Consider the following 12,101-nt stretch of genomic DNA (forward strand, 5'->3'; position numbering starts at 1 on the left):
CCGAGCTCGGCCCCTGAGGAGACGGTGCCGCCTCCGCCCCACTGCGGGCTGCGCCCGGTGACCCGGGGCCGGCAGCCATAGTGTAGGTCTGAGGTCTGTACAGGGACCCACAACTCACCCGAGGGGCAGCTAGGAGAGACACCCTGAGAGGGCCGAGGACAAGGGTACCTGCAGCGTAGCCTAGGGGGCAGCAAGGGTCCTGGCCTGGGCTTAAACGGAGCCCAGAGGACGTGAGGGCAGGCCCCAGGTGGGGCTAGTCAGGGCGGTGAGGGCTTATTAGTGCTTTCAAGGGGCCTACGGCCATTAGTATAACTTCTTCTTTGGACAGGCTTGTGGCTGAGCTCTGTTGATGGACTCTGGCTGGTAGGTGAGGTGAAATGAACGCAAGTTGCCTTAATTGTTGTAGTAGAGGGGTTTTTTTTATTAGTTTATTTTAAAGCTGATACTGACCAAATCCCAAAGATAACAGTTTAGTTACTGTTGTTAGAAATAAGTATTTTTCTTTTCTCTATGTGTAAGTGTTGCCTGGTCTGCTCTCTGTTTTTCCACAAGTGTTACATATTGTGTGGGTGTGCAGAGCTTGTTTTTCACTAGTAGAAGCTTTCCAGTCTAGCTGTGCTATGATCACTGTGAGTAGATAGATAAATCATCTTCATTGTCCTGCGATAGCTTATTACACTTTTCAAATTCATGTAGGCCACTTCTGCAATGCTGTAGTGTAGATAAGTTACCCACGTGTTTCTGTTCTCCTTTACCAAAGTAGTAGGGGAACAAACTTCATGTGCAAGACCTCTGAAGAGCCATCTTCCTCCAGGCACACAGTAAATAATACTGACGTGTTCAAAAGACTCTTACATGTCTTTTTAAGGGGAGGATGCTAGTCTCACTGAGTCTTCTGTCTTGTTTATGAAGTTTCCTGGGGTCTTGTCATTAGAGTGACTTTCAGCTGCTCTGCTCTGAAGAGTTGGCAAGTTTACAAAGTTTGGTGTTTTGGGAAGTCAGCAGCCCCCCCCTTTTTTTAAACAGAGAGGCCTTAAGAACAAATTAACAAGCTAGTTATTAATCTGCAGCTCTTTAAGGACCCAATTGCATTTGAAACTTGCAACAGTATATCAGCACATAATTTAACATCCCTATGTTGGAGAGAAAATAACTTCAGTGCGTGGGATTGCCCTATCTATTGCAACAATATTATTCTAGGCATTTATTAAGTTTCAGAGTGGCAGGGGCCAACATAAATCAGAAGTGTTGAAGTTGCTATGTATTCAGTTAAGTGTATAACTGAATTGAAAATCTGGCTTATGAGGGAAGGAAGAAATTATCAGGAATACTAGTATATTTGTTTCAAAAGCTACTATTTTAGGAGTTAGCCCAACATCCTATGACATGCTGTGGAAGGCAATCAAGAATGCTATGCCTGTAGCAGCTACTGGTCCATACGAGTGACTGCATCAGCTGTGTGAATTGTTTCACCTGGGAACAGTTTAGCCAGCAGTGAAATTTGCATTGATACACCTGTGCAGTTTTGTTACAGTAAGAAGTATGGTGTTCTGAATTTTTGGAAATGAGGTATCCTTACAGATATTTTTTCTTCTTTTTTTTTGAGCAATTGGAAGCACTGGTGCGTGATTATTGAATCTGACTGGAACATCTGCTGGGTAATTTTGTTTTAATACAGTTGGTAGATGCTCTTAAATGAAAACTTATAGATGATACAATATAAACCTGGTCCTACTGTCGGTGTTGGTCACAGGAGTTATCCTTGCTATTACAGTCCAATTAAAGTCAGCACGCTGTAGGATAACACACTGTAAGGAATAGTGGTGATCCTGCCCCCAGTAACTGGACTGGCAATTCCAAGGATTTAGAAAAATGAAAAGGAGGAGTTTTTCCACTTACTCTGCTGCCCTATTCCTATTTTTTAATTTTCAAGGCTTCTTTCAAGACCACTATTTTCCTTCATGGATGCAAGAAGCCTACGTGCCTTTTTAAAACCAATAAAAATATCAGCTCAGCTTTGCAAAAAATACTGAACTGGAGCCAAAATGACAGCTAGCATGATGCAGGATTATTCTTGGAAGCATTATTTATGCTCAGCGTGAAAGACTGAGCAGATTTTTATAGACACTCAGATAGGCTTTGTCTCAGACTTAGACACATAACAACAAACAAAAATATTTTCTTGGTTATGTGAAATTTAACTGAGAATTCAGATTCCAAGGAACGTTATTATTCTTTTGATATACAGTAGTGAATGCAGTATTAGGAACAGAATGGTACTGCTTGAGAACCAGAAACTCCTCATAATCTAGGACTGGAATCTTGCAAATGCTTATCTGTGTGAATAAGTTTAAATATTTGGTGGTAAAAGTAGCAGATGAGAAGCTTAAACTTCAGGTGCTTGCACTTGTACTCTGGTCTTTGAACCAATTTCTGCATTTATAGTTAAGATTGAGGAAAAAAAATAACTGAAAGATGGAAAATACTTAAAACTATTTTTTTTTTTTCCCCCCAAGCTATGACAGAAGATGTAATTCTCCATGTGGAAACTAGGAAGAGGATTTTTCTGGTAAGTACATGAGAATTTCATTGCTTCCTTGCTGCTTGAACCTGGAGACCCAGGAAGAGGGAGGGAGGGAGTGAAGCGCACTGAGGGACTTGAGCTACACTGAAGTGCTGTAAACAATCTTGATTTGCTGCCAGCCATTATGAAATAGCAAAAATCAATTCAATTCAGGAAGAACTTTGCTTTTTATAACCAGTAATCTTGATTACAAGTAACTGTAAAGGTCTGCCAGCTATTACCCTACAGCATGGGCAAGGGAGCTATCGTATCTCCAGAAGTTTGTTGGCCTATAAAGTGGCATGAACTCATCCATGACCAATAGTGATGCTGTTGACCATACAGTTGGTTCTTTCAGTTTTTTCCTCTATGCTTTTATTTCTAGCCAAATAGTCTCCAAGGAAATTTGGTAGAAGCAGATAACGTGGCATAGTAGCTGAAAGTTTAGAGCCCATTCTTAGCACACAGCTCTTGCAAATATCTAAAATAAATGACTGATTATTTGATATTACATGATTATTTTGACACAATACTGAGAGAGAGAGAAATACAGATTGTGTTCAGGTGTACAGAAGCTTGAATTTTTAATGCAGATGTGTCACTACAAATCATGCTGCTGGTCAGTCACACATCAACCAATGAACAGGAGCTACAGCTTGGATTTATTGCCCACAAACTCTGTGGAGCAATCACATGTGAATATTCTCAATTAATTCTTGGTCTTTCAGTCTCTGAGGAGCTGGCTCAGAGTTTCGTAGAAGTAACAAAGGATTGAACTTTGCTATCCCCAGAAGGCTTCAGGAGCAAAAGTGTTCTTTTGTGGCAGTAGCAGAGTTAAGTTATAGGGGAGAGTGTGCCAAGTGGAAAGTAGTCAAAGTGAGGTTTGGGGTGTCTGTGGATGGAAAAAATAATCAATAGGCCTCCAGGGCTGTACCTGTCCATCTCTTCCTCTTTTAATAGTTCTGCAGTGAGCAATCGGTTGTTGTCAGCACCTCTTTCTATGTGTGAAATATAATAAAATACATAATAGCTGCTATTGTTCAAATAAAAACCTCTTCCCTTTCCCTGATTGAAATTTGGCTTTGGTTTTAAAGGAAGTCTCTTAATAAAAAGGTGAAAATTAAGGAAAACAGAATGAAGTTAGCCATCCTTGCAAGGTTATGAACAAAACTGTAAGGAAGGTTCTGCCTTCCTCCACGTGAAAAAGGTCTTGTAGCAAGCATGTGACCTAGAGTGGATGAGATGAAGGTCTTTCCCAATCTGACTGTCGAAGTTTTATTTGTTCTAATCTTCTGTTACCTCTGTGAATCCAAATATCATAAACTGAGAAAGTATTTAAGAAAAACTGTGTGTCATGTAGGCATGTATGAGTCAATTTAAGTTACTCTGTAGATAAATGTTAGAATGAAAATTTGCTCAAAATTTTTTTGTGTAAAGATTTTTTTCACAACTTTTGAGAGCAGTTTCCCAGGTTTTTTGCCCATTGTGTGAGGAATTTCTAGCTCAAATCCTCTAGATGGTGCTACAGCTACAGCACATTGAAGTGAACTCACCGTTACGTTTTGTATCTCGCTTGTTAAAATGCCACTTCACTTAAGTCACGTATCGTACGAAAGGATTAATGGCTTCAGCTACGATACTATTTACAGGTTTATGCAAGGAGGAATCAGCATAGGTGGATTACCTATCCTCAGCTAAGTAAGAGCAGAACGTTTTTTTATAGATACAGAAGTCTTGCAGGAACTGTTGTGTGGTCATATTGTCCCCTCATCTCTTGAAACCATACCTGGAGTGCTGACAAGGGCAGAGGTGGCCAACTGTAGCCTGTGGTGCTGATTAAGTGACAGCAATAAGCCTCTTAAAACTCCCAGCAGATGTTGCTGCTTTTGTATGCTAATGGGAACTTCACAAACCATTTTCTCTTCCTTCTGAGAGCAGATGTAAGTACATGGAAAATCGCTTTCTTATATCAAGAGCAAATTGATAATGACCTTGGTTCAGTTGTCAGGCAGAAGCTGTAGAGGTGCTTTATTTGGTAATTGCAGAAAGCTTATGCAGAACTTCATCAAAATTAATTTTTTATATTCTGCTAACTTTTCTTGTACCGAAGTAGTTAAGCAAAATCTGAATTGTGAGCACATTGCTACCTGGGCTTTTAAACCATCCACTCAGAGGCTTTCAGACTGGCGTGTGAATCTGCTCTAGTACATTTGCCTTATCACCTCTGAGGTAGCCACTCCCCTGCTACCCTGGTTATTTCAGTGGGTAAATTTTAGTTACAACAGGCACATCATGTTATCAGTGCTATTCCTGAGCTTTCGGTGACCTAACGTGATGCTTTGTGTGGTCTGCTGTGAATATACAGTAAAAAGAGTTGTGCATCACAGAGGAGGATGCTAGGCCATATATGCTAATGTTCCACAGTCCTGCCTTGATAGGAAATACCCACTGAAACAGTAAGAGTTTAGAGAATGACTCTACTGGTGGCTGAATCATATTGAGGTTAGTACTGTTGCTGACAGTGAGGGCTGTGTTTGTGATTAACTTGTATGGAAACACTGGGCTCCAGAAGTGTGAACAGAGGGGCATAATCTGTAAAGGGGACCAACTATCCAGTGTCTGTTATAACTGAGCCTTATGTTTAGCTCAAGAGTATAGACTGTCCTTTGTAAGAATAAGAAAGAACTTGACCATCTTTGTAAGACATCTGTCTTTAAAAGGTGTTTTCAGACAATAATAAAGGAGTAGCCCAAGCCATGGAACTGCATTTTAAAACTTCATTTCGCTTGGATAATTGCATCCTTTCTGATATAAGCTGACACCTTGCATTTTAGATTCTTTGCGAGGCTGGGCAAAATTTGGTCAGCATTTTCCAAATAAATAATTTAAGGTGCTTTTTGTACCTCTGTTTTATGAGATGAAATACTGGTGTCCTTTTCACTTACGCTATTAAAACATCTATAATATTCTTTGTAAAGTAGAGTGTTTACTCACTGGCCAGATTTCATTTTGGGTAGCAGCAGTGTGTCCAAAGGTCAGCTATAGTTTCTATTAGATGTTGCAATAGTGATTTTGAGGTGACTAGTGACAGCAGCTAAAGTTCAGTATTTTTACTTCTTGTATTAGATGTCTATTTAGTGTTATTTGCCCTCTTTAAAGTACAGCTGTCCTTCACTCCAGAAGGTAAGTGAATGGCTGTAGCATCTGTAAAGTTTGCGTATGTATTTTTCATATTGCTGAGGCATTTCGGTTTGCAAGAACTGAAGGCAAAACCACAAGCTTCTGTGACCTGTTCTGGGTATTAAGTGTGCATAAGCACATTCAAAAGTTCAACAAAGATAACCAGAAACTAGATGATTCCCTGCTAACCACCAGTTAAAGTTAAAATGCCTATTTTAATACCTTGCATGTCTGCAGTGTAGTGGCTAACCTTGGGACACAGCAGGCTGTAGGTGCTAGTAGTAAAAGGTGGGGTTGGGGCTCTTAAACAGGAACAGCCTTTTTCCCACTCTGTGGTATTCAAATGTGAGATAGTATTAGACTGTCCTCGCTAGCTGTAGTTGCCGTCTTGGGAGAAAGAATGGATATAGCTGGGCTCCTGGCAATTTGTGTCTTTATACATAATCATCAAAAGTCTGGACTACAACTGCCAGTGGATAGGAAACTAGTACATATTTGGGGTGAAATTTATTATTGACATTTTTTTTTGACAAGAAAAGAGCTATATTTCCCATTATTTGAGTATCCTGGGTGATCTTTGATGAAAGTCCCAATTAAACTACTGTCCAAAAATGCAACCTGTAGTTTGATGATGCAATATTCTCATTTATTATTTCTTCATCTCAGTTTGGTCCAGAAGTAAGAGTTCCAAAATATCATAAAGAGTCAGTGTTTGTAAACCAAAGAAACCTGAAACCATCACAACAAGTGTACACACATAATTGGGTATCATGAGACTTCTCCGTCACTAATGATACCAGCTCATTTACTAGGGTAAGACTGCTTGGAGCAATTTTGCTATCAGGAGTTTCTCCTAAAGGCTTTTTTAAATGTAAAGAAAGTTTGCAGAGTTAATTGTGAGAGTTACCGGGACCATTGCTCATAGAATAATGATGAGGAAAGTAGTTATAACAGAACTGAGTATGAGGCAGATTAAATTAAATATGAGGCAGATTAAATTTTAATTTGCATTTGCAATTATTCTGGAAAAATCAGAATTCCTGGTTTTAAAGACAAGCAAATGCAACTGTAGAATTTATTTTACATCACTAATCTGTTTGGAAAGCATCTGTTTATAGATGATAACTGACTCTTTCCCTAAGTGCTGCCCCTTGTGTGTGGCAGGAGGATGCTGTGACCAATAACTCCTCGACTGGATTACCTGAAAGCGAGGAGAAGGGGAGCTCTTTGTAGAGACACTTGTTCTGAGAGTCACATCTATTACTTATCTGACAGAACTCAAGTTGCTGTAAACTTTCTGTCCAGTGTGAAAACTGTGGGTTTTTTTGTAGTTGTTATAATAATCAGAATTAGTGCAACTAGAGACTTGTTCTTTTGGCATTGGTGTTAATCTTGTATTGTTTTTAACCCTTCTTTGTAGGCATCTCAGGATTGTGTATCTGAGTCCAAAACCAGAAATAAATTCAGTAGCAAGAGGTGGTATGTAGCCATTGTAAAACTTTTTGGAAGGAGCAAGGATTTGCACTAGATTGAGTTGCTTTATAACCCAGCATTGCAGCCTCACCAGTTGCATTCTTCCTGTGTGTGTCACTGTAACTTAGTGAGCCTTTAAATGCTTTAGTCACCTTCTTTAGCTCCATGTCAGCTAACTAGCAAAATGCATTATTCAGTTCAATCTTTCTACAGCTAGAAAGCTTAGAAAAAAGCCAACAGAATGATAGTTCTAAAGGTACACTGAAGTGGCGTCAAAGCAGCATCCTGTGACGAATTTCTGTAGTGCTCTTGGAACTGGCAAGCCCTCAAATAAATGTAAATATGACTTTGACGTCGTTAGAGTGGAACCAGAAGCCACAGTGAAATACTGTATGCTATCTGTCATGTGGTAGAAATGTTTCTGTGAGGTTGTACATGTAAATTAAAAAGTAGCCATTGGCACGTGGTTTCCAATTAACCAATGTATAAACGTGGGTACATGCTCTCTAAACACAACTTGCATTCCACCATCAATCATGATTCGTGGGATTCTGTGTTCTCTTTCAAGTGGATGCTTCAGTGCATCATCAATAGCAGTGATCCATGATGTGAGGGCAGGAGCCACTGCCAAATACCAAATGTTGAAGGCACTTTTCAGTCTAATCCATCTCCTTTTCCCCTCCTTTGTGTATCTTATTAATGTTTTTCTCAAAATAGAACACAGCGTTTCTTGAATGTAAGTTTTCACAACAGCTTACTGAGTAGGGGGATTTGTTTTGCTTCTTTTGGGAAGATCTCATCTCCTTTAGAAACTGGCCTTTCAGAAGGTGCCAGTTATCAGAGCGCCTGAATAGATCACAGGCAGAGATAGTATATCCCGATATCCCCTTGAGCTCAGGGGAAAAAGGGAAATGGGAAACTGCAGCACCAGAAGGTGATGATGTCCTTCCTTTTATCCTAACATCCTAATCTTTCCTGGATTTTATGCAATATCCAAGTTCAACTCCTCTCTATATTTGAGACAGGTTTCCCTTCTTCTAAGCAGTTGTTTTAAACCTATATTGCACCCTATGTTTGGTGTGGCTTTTTCCCAATCTCTCCTTTTGTTGCTGTTTTACTTTGACCCATTAAATATTTCAGTATTTTCTTAGAAAAGTTTTCTCATCTCATCCACTGAAATTGCACATGAATGAAAATTCAAAACTGTTGCCAGCTTCCTTATGTACAGCAGCTATTATAAGCAAATAAGTTCAGCAGCAATTCAGTGTTAAACTGTTATCACAATTTGTAAGTGACAGTGCGGAGTGCTGGTATTTACAGGTTTTCAGGCTGTGATTCTTTTGATCAAAGAAACGATCTCTGCTGTGGTATGAGTCTGTTGTTTGACAGCATTTTTTATACTGTTGTCTTCCTCCTCTCTGACAAGTGAATGTGAGCCTTTTCAGCTTACGCAGCCCAAGGGTTTATACTGAATAAACTCTGCTTGGAGACTCTCATGTCAGTATAATAAACAGTTTTGGTTCTAGACTTAAAATCCTTTTAAAAAAATGCCAGCAATAGTTGCCAAACAAATGTTAAAAGGTTACCTGAGAGGATCTTTCTTTCACACCCAAATTCCAGTAAAACTTTATTTCTGATGCCAAACTAAGCTCACTGGACGTAAGTGAAGTTTTGGTTTCAGCATGCTCACTGCGCAGGTAGGATGCAATTCAGGCAAGTAGAATGTAGCCGTTAATCACCACTAGCATAGTTTTTTAAAAAAAAAAAAATCAAGTATAGTTTTGTTCTTCAGTTGTATAAGATGGATATAATTTTCTTTAGAAAGTCAGCTTTTAACTCTTTATGCTGGCAAGCTGCTATTCTAACGCTTATTCTGATCTGTTCCTATGTCTTAATCTAGGGAACTTTTTCTCTTCAGTTGCCAGTCTTACGATGGTTCAGCTTTGCTGACTTCACTGCCTGTAATTTTGAGTGAGCGGGAGATGGGAATTGGCTCCAAGGGCTACCAGGAGAATGCTAGAATACAATCTCAGGTACTGATCCTGGGATGTGCTTAGCTGGCTGCCCAGAGTGCCAGCTGAAATTTGTGTAGCTTGGGTTATTTAAAAAGTTTGCTGTACATTGAGTGTGAGTCGTCTTGTGAGGTTTTTCCTCCCTCTGCTTATGGTGATGCAGCAATCATTGTCCATGACAGCATATTACTGAGAAGTGTGACAATGGCAAGTCCCTTAACTGCTAAGTGGTGGCACTGATGCATTAGGGATGATGTTTAAATAGCACTTATTGGTCAAGCAAGATTGACATAATGTGGAGCCATGAGAAGGTGAGCCTAAATTCCATGCCTAAAGAAGGTAAGCAAGCAGGTGAGGTTGTAGTTTTGCCCCCAGGTACTGGCTGTGTGCCAGCAGTCAGTCAGTTCCTTGTTATGATCCCTTTGTGTGCACATACCTGCACTCTGCCCTCCTGATCACAGTTTTTTTTCCTCTTGTGTAATTTCTAAAGTGAATTTCTGTACCTTACCCCTCTCATCCTGGATTACACTTAATCCTGGTAAATTTTCTGGGACGCAACTACCACCACACCTCTGATGCCTTCAGTGCACTTGACTCCTTGACTGATAACATGATGAAGGTGGAACAGATACATGGTTCTGAGAAAAATCAATACTTTGAAGAATGTCCTGAACATTTCTTACTGGAATTTTTACAATTTCTGGGAAAGAACTAAGTCATGCAGTGGTTCTTACAGTTGGGTAAAGTGCTTTAATGTGGCATTAGAAAGGGAACCTTTTAGGATGCTTGCTACTTCATGAATGACACTTGATTAATGTTCATCTTTGGTCAAAAGTACCTTTCAGTTTGGATTTAATCAGCCAGTTGTGCCACAACAATGTAGCTCTATTTCTGGCCTAGTTCTGTGCTAGAATGAACACTGCATTAAGGCATAAATATCTTAACAACTTTAACCACACGCTAGATTTTCTAGAAAGCATACTTAAGAACTAAAATTGTAAACTATTCATAAATGTCTAGTTAGTTGACCGCTCTTTGGTAAAGAGAAGAGCTTTGAAGCAAGCCTGGACTTTTCTGTGCAGCCTTTTAAATCCCAACTGGGACTGAATGGTTTTTAATAAAAAGTTAACCAAGGCTACAGATCGGAGCCAATCTAGTACAGATCCTCCACTGCTCCATCATTTGGAACCTCAAAATCTCTTAGGAAAAGCTGTAATAATTGACTTGGCAGATTATTAAATACAACTGCTGCCACTTGTAGGGCTTTTTCCTGCTCAAATTTTAGAGACCAGCATTTCTTTGGAGCTACCCAGCATACTTCTACCTTGAAACAAATTTTGTGCTTTCTTTGGGGTTTGATGCCATACTGAGCAAAGGAGGATAGCCATTGGAGGCAGTCAAGTCAAGTCATACAGTATCTGGGAGGCTGAAATCCCTGTCTCCTTTCTTTGCACTGTCTCAGTTCTCTTCCCATTCAAATCAATGGCAGCACTATAATTTTAATGGGAACACATCTGTTTTTTGAGAGCTGGTGCAAGTTTCCCTTCCAGGAAAATAGCAAATTGGTATTAATATTTATAATGCCTGAGGAGGACTGGGTATGATGTAGTTACAGTACCTGGGAGGCTGAAATCCCTGTCTCCTTTCTTTGCACTGTCTCAGTTCTCTTCCCATTCAAATCAATGGCAGCACTATAATTTTAATGGGAACACATCTGTTTTTTGAGAGCTGGTGCAAGTTTCCCTTCCAGGAAAATAGCAAATTGGTATTAATATTTATAATGCCTGAGGAGGACTGGGTATGATGTAGTGAAGATGAACCAAAGACTGGCACTATTTGCTAATGCATGTAGAAGTTCTTTGGTAAGTACCTGATCCTGAAATCTGCCTTCATTTTGAAGGCTAGATGGAGTATCAGCACTTCCATAGTGGATCAGAGCTGTGAGTATTGTAGACCAGTATCTTGTCTGACAATATTCAGTATATTGTGTTTTTACAGGCAGGTGAGGGACATTTTGCTATATAAACATTGAAAAGAAAGTATAATTTTTTCAGTGCTAAGAGTTCACCTCGCGTTGGGGTGAGTTCCTTAACCTCATGGAGAACCAGGAGGTCTTGGCCTGTTAACGATGTGTTGTGTGATCTTGAGCAAACTACTTTACCTTCTTGTGCCTCTGCTTCCCCTCTTACTCTCTTCTGTCAATTTTCCAGAGCACAGGCCTTCTGCTGTGTGCTTGCTCAGTGTCTAGTACAATGGGGCCCTGATCTCTGTTGGGGCCTCTAAATACTACCACTGTATAAAATAAAAATAATCCTTCTCGCAGATAGGGATGCGGGCTGGGAATTTCAAAAGGGCAGAAGAATGAGTCAGTTTTCATGGGCTCCGTTAAAAGTCAAAGCTTTATGCTCAGAGGCTTAAGGCAATTTTCTGAGCCCAGTCCTGTTGCTGTTGGCTTCAGTAATGTAGGACAGCATAACAGACTCCAGAAATCTTCCATTATATGTGTCTACCCTTTTAGATCTCACAAGGGAGACTTTTAGTGCAACAGATTGAACCTCAGATAAGATTACATGTTGTAATTACCAGTGGGATTTATTTGTCTAATTCTTTAAGCACTGAGTGGAAAAAATGCATGTACATCCCTTAAGTAAAGGGAAGTGTGTGCGTTTTTCCATGTAAGCTAAGTAAAGAATAAGATGACGTGTAAGCATGGATGGGCAAAAAGATAAAGAAAGTTATTCATCAAAACAAATATTCAGACTTTTCCTGTACCTAATATGAGTATTTGGAATAGAGTTATAGAATGGCTGCAAAGTTTGGATTTTTTTAGGTTTTTTAGCTGTGAATGTAAACTAAATTACACTGATAGTTTT

General features: G+C 39.7%; 1 protein-coding gene across 1 annotated transcript in view; it reads right to left on the reverse strand.

Moving 5' to 3' along the window:
• DYNLRB2 (dynein light chain roadblock-type 2) overlaps positions 1-12,101 on the reverse strand; it is a 197,272-nt gene that overhangs the window by 6,189 nt on the left and 178,982 nt on the right. The gene's annotated exons all lie outside the window — the stretch shown is intronic.

Source organism: Aptenodytes forsteri, unplaced genomic scaffold (assembly GCF_000699145.1).
Source record: "Aptenodytes forsteri isolate BGI_AS27 unplaced genomic scaffold, ASM69914v1 Scaffold50, whole genome shotgun sequence".
Classification (NCBI taxonomy): domain Eukaryota; kingdom Metazoa; phylum Chordata; class Aves; order Sphenisciformes; family Spheniscidae; genus Aptenodytes; species Aptenodytes forsteri.